Genomic DNA, 13717 nt, shown 5'->3' with positions numbered 1-13717 from the left:
CAACTCATCTTCAGGAAGAAACTAAGCCTTAAAGTTTAAGGCTAACAAGTGTCCTTTTATATCAGTCTTGCCATAAAAGTCATAAGATCTTCCAGATAGTTTTTTTTCCATCCCATCTGTTATTTCTACTACAAAACAAATCCAACAGTGAAATAATATTATATACATCGGTCGCATTTTTCAGCCAGCAGACACCATCTGGTAAGGAATATCAGCAGCCATAGGCAATTTAGAAGAAATTCTCTCCTGCTGTCGGAAGTTGAATTGCGAAGAAACGAGTTGTTCATGTCTCAAGAAGAGTCCTTTGTTAAAAGTGCCAGTGGTAAATATTGCTTTCAAAGTATATAAGACAGGGAGACACACAAGACCCACACTGCCCGGAATGTGCTAGTCCTGCTTCAACAGGTAGGGAGGGTAGGGTCAAGGACCGGGAAGGGAGCAACATTTCACATGTATTGTAAGAAGTCAGGCCATTGAAAAAAATTAGTGTCCAAAGAGACAGCAGAACTGTAGAGGCTGGCACCTTTGTTCACCAAGATGGTTTGAGCCACGGGCCCCTTGCCTTTACCCAACAGGCGCCCCAGATAAAAATAACTACAGAGTAAGAATGTGTACTTTTTAAGCAACTTTTCAGTCCTTAACCAACCTCAGGTTTCTCACACCAGCCATCACTGAGCTAAGTAAGGATCAGTTCTTTGTGCAGCCACTAGAGTGTGCATTGGAGAGAAGTTTATTAGGTTTTGGGGAGGGACATGCTCTTCTAAGGACTCCCAGGTTACTTTCCTATCACATGAACATGGCTGGCAACTCCTCCAGAAGGAACCCAGAGGAGGAGAGGTAGACTATTGGCCTCAGGAATGAGAAAATCCGGTGGACTGAACCATCTGGGCCAAGGGAGTACCTGGCCAGGCCAGCATCTCTCTCCAATTAGGTAAAGCACCTAAATTAGATAATACTACACAAGGATGTCCCCTGATGCCTCAGAACTTTTAACCTGTTGACAGAAGCTGAAAAATCGAGTCTAGGTCAGCCTATCACCTTCTATGTAACTGATCAAGTGGTGACTTCGCTTATCCAGAAAGGAAGTGTGTGATTAACTGCAGGAAGAATGGGAAATACCAGCCCACCTTGTCAGAAACCCTAATGTGACTCAAAGGTATTTCAGGTCTTAATCCTACGACTCTACTCCCTGAACTCAGTTCAGGAACACTCCTATGCAATTGAGTGGAAACCACTGAACGGAAGTTCTTGAGCCATCCTGGTTTGTAAGACCAGCCATTGCCAGATCCAGACTAGACTCTGTGCCAACAAAGCCACCTTCCTAGAAAATAGAACTCAGAGAGCAGGAGATGCAGTGGTGGCCACCTCAAGCCACAATGGAAGCTGCTGCCGTGAGCCCTGGAACCTCAGCACAGAAGGTGGAGCTAGAGGCTCTTATCCAAGCTGTGCCATTCTCAGCTGGAAAGATGGTAAATATTTTCACAGATTCTCAATTCTGGTTTTTTGGCAATTCAGCACACGCAGCTCTCTGGAAAGAGGGGGCCTGCTGATCACTACAGAGAAATAATTCAATCTTGGGCTGGAAATCCTGGGACTACTTGAAGCAGTGCAGCTCCCCCATCAAGGAGAGGTAATGCACAGCCCCAGGTACCAGAAAGGAACCTCAGAGGTGCCTCAAGGGAACAGACTGGTAGACAAAACAAGCAAGCAAACAGCTCGAGCTGAAACAATCCAAGCCCTCCTTCCTCAGGCAAGTCTATCCAGGTTCAACCCTGAGTACACACCTGCTGATTTGGCTAAGACAGGTAGTAAAGGTTTGACCTTAGAGAGATATGGCTAGAGGAAAACCGAAAATGTAGTTATCCTCTTACCCAAGGCCCTGGTGTGCCCAACTATCCAGCACTGACATGCCTGTAGACACTTTTTCCAGGACTCCCTAGTGGATTATATTAAACCATGGCTAGCTGTAGATGGCTTATCTCAGGCAGCAGATCTGGTCATCAAGACATGTGAACTGTCAAAGAAATAATGCCAAGAAAATCCTGAGCAAGCAGTACCAGGGGCAACAGCCATCTGAGGATTCGTAAGTGGACTTTACTTAAATGCTCAGGAATGGAAATTTCTCTGAGTTTTCTGAAATTTCTCAGTTTCTCTGGGTCCTGGAGGCTACCCTCCCAGGGTAGAGAGAGGCCTTCCCGGCTTGCGAGGTTACTAAAGCTTTGTTAAAGGGAGTGAAAGAGCTCCCTATGTTAACGGGAGTGGAGGACAGGTTTGACCTGCCCTCCACTATGCAGTGTTACAGTGGACCAGCCTCCATGTCAGAAATAACCCAAAAAGTAGGTAAAGCATTACACATCAAATGGAGATAGCATGCAGCATGGACACCTCAGTCCTTAGGAAAAGTGAACAAATTACACCCAAGAAAATCATAGCCAAACTTTGTCAGGAAGGCAAAAGCAATGGGTTCAGGTATTTCCTCATGCCCTTTTCTGTCACCAAGTAGTGTCCCAAAGTGGAAGTAAATTGGCTCCCTATGAAATTGTGTATGGGAAACCCTTTCAGGCGACCCTGTCACTCCCTCCATCCCCAAGCAGCCCCATGTTAACGATTCTCAGGTTAAAGAATCCGTTAAGGTGAAGGCTTATGTAAAGCACCTAGCCCAAGTTGTATCTGCCCTGGGTGACTTTGCCCTTCGTCGGTCTTCTTTCACTGCTACACACTCTTGAGGTGGCATCCAGCCCGGGGACAAGTCCTGATGCAAACAAAAGCCACTTCCTCGCTGCAAGAACAGCTCAACGAGCAGTGGGCAGGGTCATTTGATATTCCTCTGCCCATTCTCAGCTAATCAAAACTAAAGACTTCAGAGTCAACCTACTGCTTGTCACAAAGTGCATGAGGCAGGCAAGGCCATTGCCCAGAGGGAAAGATTTTTCCATGTGAATCTCAAAAACCTGCTTCCGTGGACATTGGGTGGGTTTGGAGACTTTCTGTGTTTATGGTTTATTTTTTATCTTTAGCATAATTGCCTGCTGCTGTATCCGGTTGTTGTCATTATGAATTTCTTGTTTTTCCCTTCTGAAACCATCCAGCGTCTCCCTGATGCAAAAAGCTAGCTAAGAATCAGGAGGAATATTTTCATCTTAAATATCTCATAGATATCAGATATGGATGAGGAGTGGGGAGATGACCAGGGGGTACTTGAAGAGTCAAAATACTATTATTTTAGGATGCAAATATAGTACAGTTTCAAAGAATTATGTAGTTTGTTAAGCCGTGGCTTAACTAGAATTCCTCCATAGTTGTGACTAAGTTGAACCCCTGTAACCTGTCTCCCAGTGAATCTTGTGATGGATCCAAGCATGAAGTGTGCTCTCCGTCGCCCGAAGTGGGCCCCAGCATCTCTTAAGACTCCTGTAATTGCTATTCTATGTGCACCAGGATTAACAGTGGGCACTGCCCTAAGCGAACTCCGACATTTGCCCACAATGAGACTGATTGGTCCCCGTGATGGTAGAGGGCAGGTGTCAGCACTGAATCAACAGACAGGGTGGGCATGGTTATAATAGACAACAAGTTTTCAATAATAATCATAAAGTTGGATGTGCACAACAACACTCCATTGTTAAATGGAAGTGGTATATACGAGATAGGGCCAAAGTAGGACCTGAAGGAACAAGTAAGCTGCATGAAGAAGTGGCCCAAATGCCAACGGTCTCCACTCCTGTCACATTGCCTCCTTTCTCCCAGTCTGCACCTATGGCCTCCTGGGGAGTTCCTTAAGTGAAGACCAAAAAAGTCATGCTTGGTTTATGGATGGCTCTGCATGATATGCAGGTGCCACTCGTAAGTGGACAGCAGCAGCACTACAGCCCCTTTCTGGGATCTCCCTATAGGACAGTGGGGAAGGGAAATCTACCCAATGGGCAGAACTTCGAGCAGTGCACCTGGCCACTCAGTTTGCATATAAGGAAAAATGGCCAGATGTGAGATTAAATACTGATTCATGGGCTGTGGCTAATGGCTTGGCTGGATCGTCAGGGAATTGAAAGGACCCTGATTGGAAAATTGGTGACAAGGAGGTGTGGGGAAGAGGTATGTGGATAGACCTCTCTGAATGGGCCAAGAAAGTAAAGTTGATTGTATCTCACGTGAACGCTCACCAAAGGATCACCTCTGAAGAGGAGACTTTAATAATCAAGTGGATAAGATGACACGCGCTGTGGAGACTGGTCCTCCTCTTTCCTCTGCCACCCCTGTTATCGCCCAATGGGCACATGAACAAAGTGGACATGGCAGCAGGGATGGAGGTTATGCATGGGCACAGCAACATGGACTTCCACTCACCAAGGCTGACTTGGCCACTGCCACTGCTGAGTGTCCCATCTGCCAGCAACAGAAACCAACATTAAGTCCAAGATATGGGACAATTCCTCGGGGAGATCAACCAGCAACTTGTTGGCAGGTTGGTTACATAGGACCACTTCCATCATGGAGGGGCAGTGGTTTGTTCTTACTGGAATAGACACCTACTCTGGATATGGATTTGCGTTCCCTGCACGTGATGCTTCTGCCAAAACTACTATTCATGGACTCACAGAATGCCTCATCCACCGGCATGGCATCCCACATAGCATTGCTTCAGATCAAGGAACTCACTTTACAGCAAATACAGTGCAGCAATGGGCTCATTCCCATGGAATCCACTGGTCATATCATGTTCCTCATCATCCTGAAGCTGCCGGCTTGATAGAACGATGGAATGGGCTCCTAAAGACACAATTACGGCGCCAACTAGGTGGCAACAACTTACGGGACTGGGGCAATGTTCTCCAGGAAGCTGTATACGCTCTAAACCAGCGGCCAATATATGGTGCTGTGTCTCCAATAGCCAGAATTCATGGGTCCAGGAACCAAGGGGTGGAAGCTGGAGTGGCACCACTCACTATTACTCCTAGTGATCCCCTTGCAGCATTTTTGCTTCCTGTCCCAGCAACCCTGTGTTCCTCAGGCCTGGAGGTCCTGGTCCCGAAGAAAGGAACTCTCCCACCTGGAAACACAGCATGGATTCCACTGAACTGGCAGCTGAGAATGCCCCCTGGGCACTTTGGACTTCTCATGCCTTTGGATCAACAGGTCAGGAAGAGTGTCACTGTACTAAGTGGTGTGATTGATCCTGACTACCAAGGAGAAATTGGACTGGTACTACATAATGGAGGTAAAGAAGAATATGTCTGGAATCCAGGAGATCCCATAGGCCGACTCTTAGTGTTACCGTGCCCTGTTATTAAAGTAAATGGTAAGTTGCAGCAACCCAATCCTAACAGGATTTATAATGACCCAGACCCCTCAGGAATGAAGGTCTGGGTCACCCCGCCAGGCCAAAAACCACAGCCAGCTGAGGTGCTTGCTGAGGGCAAAGGTAATACAGAATGGGTAGCAGTAGAAGGCAGTTCTACCTATCAATTACGACCACGTGATCAATTGCAAAAGCGAGGCTTGTGATTGTCAATGTATTTTCTTTGTATGTGATTATTGCGTATATTTCCTTTGTTCAAGTATGTTATATCAGATATAATTTGACTCAGTGTGTTTTCATTTACATGTATGATAGATGATTGATGATAAGTATAAGTGTGATTTCATTAATATCTGGAAATTATATAAATATGTATTGGTAAAGAATTGTGTACAGGTGCCAGGCTGGCAAGGGGTGGATTGCTATAGTTTATTGTGCCAGCCCGGCCGATAAACACAAGTAGGATTAACTGAAGGGCAGAGGGATAAATGGCTCGGTGAGCCTCACCTTGGTTGTTCTGTGCCTCAGTTTAAAGGGGTACATTACCTGTGGGATGCCTAGCCTGTGGACTGTGTTGCTGTAAGTTGAGGCCCCTTTAAGCCCACACGATTGGAATGTTCATCTCTGGAGCTGGGGACTGACAGTTGATGACAGTTGGGGACCTGCCTTGCTGTTTGCTGCCTGGGTATATATAGCCCAGCTCTCTCTACAGAAGGGAATTGGCAACTGGCAGCTCTCAAGCCTTGAAGGACTGCTAGTGTCTCACTGCTTTATAATTTAACTGTTAATTTCTGGTATTATCTATCTGTATATAATTTAACGGTTTATTTCTTGAATTATATATCTATATAAATATATTTATATATAATTACTAGCAATCTGGTTTGTCTCTCTAGAGAACCCTGTCCAATACACCCCTGTAACCTGTCTCCCAGTGAATCTTGTGATGGATCCAAGCATGAATTCTCATGGCTGCTCTAAGTCGAAGACCGAATTCTTATCTGAGTGTTATGGACGTTCCCCAGGTAGTCATAAGGGCTAAACCCTCCATACCCACCCTGTCTCCTCAAGATTTAGAGTCTCTAGAAATGTGAAGCTCTGTAATATGCAATATGTATGGAAATGAAACAGCTTTCCCAGCATGTGCCTGTCCGGCCAAGCCTTGTGTCTCTCTGACAAAACTGTTTCACTCTGTCTGTATAAATGCTATGACAACAAAGGGTAGTGGAAGCAGCCATTGGAGGAAAGAGGCGGGCTGAGTCCTCTTCAGAACCTTTTTAATCCTCCCAGTTCCTCTAATCTGGCAATGGTCCTCGCCCTACAATAGAACTATATTTAACATGGGGGGCTTTCTAACTACATAAAGCTTTAAGTAAAATCCCCTGGGTTACAAGAGTATAGGGTAAAGGGTGCTGTGTTCCGCACAGTCATTTCGGGACCCAAGCGCCTCCTATCTTCACGTGGCTTTGTATTTGAGCTTAAATTCAGTTCTGAAGAAAAAAAAACTTCATATGCAAATAGATTTTATATAGACTCCTTTATTAAATCTTACAAGATGAAGCCCCAAGTTTAGTATATGTGCTGCCGAAGCGAGCACGGCAAAGAAACAAATGAATCACCAGGTGAGGGAGACTGTCATCATAAAGCCATAGTGGTGCCTTAAGGATTCACAACCACAGGACTTCCTGAGATGGAACAAAGGGGAAATTGTCATAAAGCAATAATTGGTGGCAGATGGATTCTCCACAGGCATGACTACCAAAGTAGGTAAAGGACCATGAGTGGGATACATCCTCAACAGGAGATCAGAAAGCTACAGGACTGGCTCTGGGGCACTCCATCCATCTCATAAACATATGTACTTGATACCCTAGTCCCCATCACGGCCACGCCTAAGTAAGTACTTGAGTGTGAGGGGGAGGATAGGACTGTGCCTCCCTGGGCCGCTCCAGGAAATTGCATAAAACCCTGCGTGAGGGCAATGTTTATACATTGCCAGTCTAAGATCAGAAGGAACTCAATTGAAGCTGAATTTATGGAGAGATTCAAAGTAGATTAGGATTCCCATTGTACACTGTAGCCTTCTGAATTCAGAATTTAAGCCCTAATACAATCCTACAGTACATGGTGTGTGGACTGCTGAGGTTTACCGTGGGAGTAAGGCTCCATATGGAGTTATTCTGGCGTTCAGCCTCCTTTTGAGTGTTTCTACTAACCAGAAATATGACAGCGCTGCCCTCAGGCAGGGTGTATTCGAAAGATTACAACGCCTCCACCTAGTCCTGAGAGGGACGGTCTTACTGTGAGTGAATTTATCTGACTATGCCTGTAATGATTTAGAGAGTTAATTCCTAGGAGTGAAATTGAGTTTGGCAGTGAGTTTGAGTTTGGCCACCTAAAGTTGGGATGTTGGTATCTGAGCAGGTGGTCAAAACTCCAGAACCAATTCTGTGAGTCATTAACAGTGATTATTGCATGTTATTTTTTTTCAAATCATTTTATTGGGGGCTCATACAACTCTAATCACAATCCTACATCCATCCATTGTGTCAAGCACATTTGTACATTTGCTGCCATCATCATTCTCAAGACATTTGCTTTCTACTTGAAGCCTTAGTATCACCTCCTTTCTCCCCCTCCTTCCCCCACCCTCGCTCCCTAATGAACCCTTGATAATTTATAAATTATTATTTTTTCAAGTCTAACACTGACTGTTGTCTCCTGTCACCCACTTTTCTGATCTCTGTCCCCCAGGGAGGGGGTTATATGTAGATTATTGTGATTGTTTCCCTTTCCCTTCCCTCCACCCCACCCCTTTCCCTTTCCCTCCTGGTATCGCTACTCTCATTATTGGTCCTGAGGAGTTTAACTGTCCTGATTTCCTGTGTTTTCAGCTCTAATCTGTACCAGTGTACATGCTCTAGTCTAGCCAGATTTGTAAGGTAGAATTGGGGTCATGATAATGGGGGGAGGAAGCATTAAAGAATTAGAGGAAAGTTGTATGTTTCATTGTTGCTGTACTGCACGCTGACTGGCTCATCAACTCCCTGCGACCTTTCTGTAAGGGGATGTCCAAATGCCTACAGATGGGTTTTGGGTCTCCACTCCACACTTCCCCTCATTTACAATGATATGTTTTTTTTTTATTATTTGATGACTGATACCTGATCCTATCGACAGCTCATGATCATACAGGCTGTGATTCTTCCATGTGGGCTTTGTTGCTTCTCATCTGGGTGGATGCTTCTTTGTTTTGAATCCTTTAAGACCCCAGATGCTATATCTTTTGATAGCCGGGCACCATCATCTTTCTTCACCACATTTGCTTATGCACCCATTTTGTCTTCAGTGATCATGCTGGGAAGGTGAGCATGATGGAATGCCAGTTTAATAGAACAAAGTGTGCTTGTGTTGAGGGAGTACTTGAGTAGAGGCCCAATGTCCATCTGTGACCTTAATACTAAACCTATAAATATGTGCATAGATCTATTTCCCCATCATCATATATAAATATATTTACATATGTACATGCCTGTATTTAGATCTCTATAAATGCCCTTAGCCTCCTAGTTCTTTTCTCTATTTCGTTTTACTTTCCTCTTGTCCCACTATCATGTTCAGCCTTCATTTGGGTTTCAGTAATTCCTCTCGGTTACATTGCCCTTGATCATGCCCTGCCAGGTCTCCTACACACCCCTTGCCATCGATTTTGGATCACTTGTTGTTCCCTTGTCCTGTTCCAGGTATTCTAATCATGTTTCTTCCCCATTTCTATATTCCCACCTGCGATTGTGATTAATTCATTTTCTGCCAGTCACGGTTTGTGTGAAAATCTCTTGTTCTTCATGGCGCATAATTGGACTTGTGACTGGAGTAAATCCTCTGAATTCCATTATGGCCGCATGGTTTTCTTCATTTGGATGATTTGTCATTGTCTTGTCTTTGTGCTATTCAAGGTTTAATTAAGGCGTTGAGAACACGGTATGAGGGAGGCACATCTGGCCCTCAATGGCTACAAAAAGGAGAAGAGGATCTAACTCCACACCAGCTTAAAGCCAACTGCCATAAGGCAGAGGTCAGAAATGCCTTGCCTCCCATCATTCTTCCTTCAGACACCAACTACCTCTCCTAACAATGGTCACACAGAACTCACAGACAATATTTGTGATTTTAGGGAAGCTAATAGTTTACAAAATGTTTAGGACACCGTTCTTTATTTATTTATTTTTGCTTTTTGTATGTATGAATTTATTTTTATTTTTTCAATCATTTTTTTCTTTCTCTTTTTTAAAAAAATGTTCTATTAGGGGCTCATCCAACTCTTATCACAATCCATAGATACATCAATTGTGTAAGGCGCATCTGGACATTCATTGCCCTCATCATTCTCAAAGCACTTGCTCTCCACTTTAGGACACAATTCTTAACCCCTCTTCGCAGCCATGCTGGCAGGCATGTATGTCTCAGGTCCTTGGGCTGACCCCACTGTATTTTCAATTCCCTCATATACATGTGAAAGTTAGATCATGAGTATGGAGGAGTTGATGCATTGAAATTCGGGTGTTGGCAAAGAAAAACAAACAAATCTGCCTTTGAAAAAATACAGCCAGAATTCTGCTTAAAACCGAGGATTGTGAGACTTCATTCCATTTACTTTGGATAGTTTATCAAGAGAGACAGAAGGAGATCCTGCTTGATGACGCTGGGCAGAGAAAAACAGGAAGCGCACCAAGGAGATGGACTGACACAGTGGCTCAGACATAACACGGAATATGAGGATGGTACAGGACCAGGCCGTGTTTTCTCCTGTTATATACGGGCCGCTATGAATCAGCACCAACATAACACCTAACAAACACCTAACTGCAAGTCAACAGTGTAGAGGCTCTAGTCTATGGTAGAAATGAACTACCAGACTTAAGGAGAAACATTCAGACAGCAGAAGACAAACTCAATGACTGCGACCTCCTGATAATCAAGACTGGTTACCAGGTAAGGGAAGGAAGGGGAAGCCACAGATGAAAGGGTAGACAGGTGTTCATTTGGGGAAGAGAACGCAATGCCCAACAAGAAGGAGACAAATAAAACATGATGGAAACAAGGGCTGATATTGGGAAATTTGATTAGTTGCTGAATGTAAAACTAATAAAATTTCTATGTGAACATGTGCCTAATTCACAATATTTGGGTTTTTTTTAAATCCTACAACAACAAAACTCAAGACACTTATATTCCTTAAAACATTTCACTGGAAGAATAAAACGAGAACTCACAGACTGGGGAGCGAAAAATTGGCAATAGAAAAAAATAATAATTCAATTGAAAAATGGGCAGGGGCCATTAACAGACACCTCACCAATGAAGACATTCAACCAGCCAACGCTCATGCTCATTAGCCATCAGCAAACCAAACTCATTGCCATTTGAGTGAATTCCAACTCATGGTGAACGATAGGACAGTGTAGAAGTGCTTGCTTGTGTGGGTTTCCCAGACTGTGACTCTTGATGGCAGTAGAAAGTCTCATTGTTCCTCCTCAGAGCAGCTGGTGGTTTCAAACTTCTGATCTTGAGATTAACCACTATGCTACCAGTGCTCCTGCATTAGTCATTAGCGAGATGCAAATCAAAATTGTAATGAGATATCCTCTCACTTCAACATCAATAGCAAAATTAAAAACCAAAACAGAGCCACATCCATTAAAGGAGTGGAACAAAAGTTAATAATATTCCAAAACAGAAAGCCCCAGACCCACACAGCTTGAGTGATAATTTCTTCGAAAAATCAACAGAAAGCAACAAATGCTGATAAGGATGTGATAAACACTGACGGTGGGATTGTAAAGTGTGGTACAATCACTTTGGGAAATGGTATGGTGCTTCTGTAAAAGATTGGAAATAGAAAGTTCAGATGAACCAATAGTCCCACTATTTGGCTTATATATCCTAGAGAAATAAGAGTAGTGACCTGAAGAAATAAATGCACACCCATAGTCATTGCAGCTCTCTGTCTGAATAGCCTAAAAATCCATCCACAGATGAATGCTTACACTGTGGTACAGACACACAATGCAATGTGAAAAATGAACACAGATTAACTCCTGGTAACACGATGAACCTACAGGACATTATGCAAAGTGAAATTATTTCGTCATAAAAGATTTTAAAAATTTTTGAGACTACAGTTACAAAATGTCAAGAAAAGGTTTCCACACACAAAAAGAAGTCCTCTTTGATTGGGTAGGAGTGGAGGAGGATAAATCACTAGGTGGTAGATATATATTAACTTCAGTGAAAGAAAAGGCAATATTCAATAAGGTTAAGGAGAGAGCCAGCAAAAATGATCCAGGTAAAGGAAGACACTGGGAGGAGCACAGGAGTTGAAGACAATAAAGGTAAATACCATTGCATGCACAATTCTTTAACAACAGGAATACCAATAAAAAACCAGCAAGGAAATTTACAGACCAATGTCTCTTATGACCATAAGGAAACACCAAAAAAAAGCTCCAAAAATATAAGAAAATCATATCAAGCAATGTATAAATAGTACACAACCAGCAGTATTTCTACATATGTCACACATAAAAATGCACCCCAAACATTTGACCACCAGGTTGATTTTGATGTGTGACCCTGTAGGACATGACAGGACTGGCCCTGAGGGTTTCTGACGCTGTAAACCATTCTGGGGGCTTATCCAGGGGCTGTTTAACTTCCCAACTGCTGACCTTGAGGTCAGCAGCCCAAAGGACCACTTACTTACCACCAGGGCACCTTTAGGCATACACACACAGTTAATTTAAAATGCAACATGTTTTAACATGCCTCTGTGTGTAGGGATCTGCTTGGTTAGGTAAATTCAAGGTAAAGAGGTCAACTCAGAAGGTCAACTGTTTTCTGGGACCTAATTTTGGGAGACGTTCTCAAAGGACACAAGACGTTTTAAGAAAACTGAAAGCTGTATTGATGAGGAACAGTCATCGGAAGTTGCTTGGAGGATTTTTTTTTTAAATCACAATGTACCTGCTTGTCCTTTAGTACAGCAACGACTGGCCTGTGAGAATTTCCTAAGGAAAACCTTAACCTTATCCACCTTAGACCCCAGCTATTTCCCCTGCAGACTTCTTTTTGCTCCTAAATTTCAGATTTTAAAAGGAACATGATTTGAGTCCTTTAAGGATGCCAAGACTGACATTTGTACTCTGTGTAAATAAAAAAATCACTGAGTTATTCTGGGAAGGGTTAGAGAGATAGAAACACTGCCTTCAGAAGTGTATACACTTAGCTAGAGGATATGTTGACAAACAATAGCTTCATAGTTTGACATCTTTTTAAAATAAAAGTTTCTATGATTTTGTAGTAATACTTTTTTTACTTACCCTGGTAGTACAGTCACTTTGAAAGACAATTTGTTTATTACAAAGCTAATTGTACAGTTCAGCGATATTGCTTTTCAGTATTAGCTCAAATGAATTGAAAATTCACATGTCCACACAAATACTTGCACTTGGATGCTTAAATCAGCTTTATTCATAATTGTGAAAAATTGGCACGTGTTCTACTGAGAAAAAGTAGTCATTGTGAAGAGGCTACAGAATGCATACTTACAACTATTTTGCACTTCGGAAAAAACAAAATTATAGAGACAGTGAAAAGATCAGTGGTTGCCTTTTCAGGGTGACCTCTTCCTGGGCAACCCTAGTCTACATCATCCTGGAATGGAGACTACATGGCATTACACATTTATCAAAACCCATAAATCTACAAATCAAAAGGTATCCCCTCATGAGCAACCAGGGACCCTAGTTAATGAAAATAATGTATCAGCACTAGTTCATAATGGTAATAAATCTACCAGACTAATATAAATCTTTATAATACGCTTGGGGGGGCATTCCACATAATATTGGGGGGGGCTTCAAAGGGTCATGGAAAATTCCATTAACTTATTTTTTTAATTTAAAAAGTTTTACTGGCATATAATTCACACATCATACAATGCAATCGCTTAAATGTGTTCAAAGTTGTGCAATCATTACCAAAATGAATTTTATAATATTTTGTTCATTTTTGTGCGTATAATTATTAACTTCCCATTTCTCTGAACTTCCCCTGTCATATACCTACAAAGCTATTAATCCAGTTATTGTCATTATAGATTTACCTATCCTGGATTTAAGAATATTATTTAAAAAATATTTTACCCTGGATTTCATATAAAGAAAAATATACAAAAACAAACAACAGTAACGAGTAAAACCTCAAAAATTATATCATTGGCTGCACACCTCCATGATACGATCGCCAAGGACAAACGGGTACATAAGCAAATGTGGCGAAGAAAGCTGATGGTGCCCTGCTATCAAAAGAGATAGTGTCTGGGGTCTTAAAGGCTTGAAGGTGAACAAGTGACCACCTGGC

Source organism: Tenrec ecaudatus, chromosome 7 (genome assembly GCF_050624435.1).
Source record: "Tenrec ecaudatus isolate mTenEca1 chromosome 7, mTenEca1.hap1, whole genome shotgun sequence".
In the NCBI taxonomy this organism is placed as follows: domain Eukaryota; kingdom Metazoa; phylum Chordata; class Mammalia; order Afrosoricida; family Tenrecidae; genus Tenrec; species Tenrec ecaudatus.
This window is presented reverse-complemented; position numbering follows the sequence as displayed.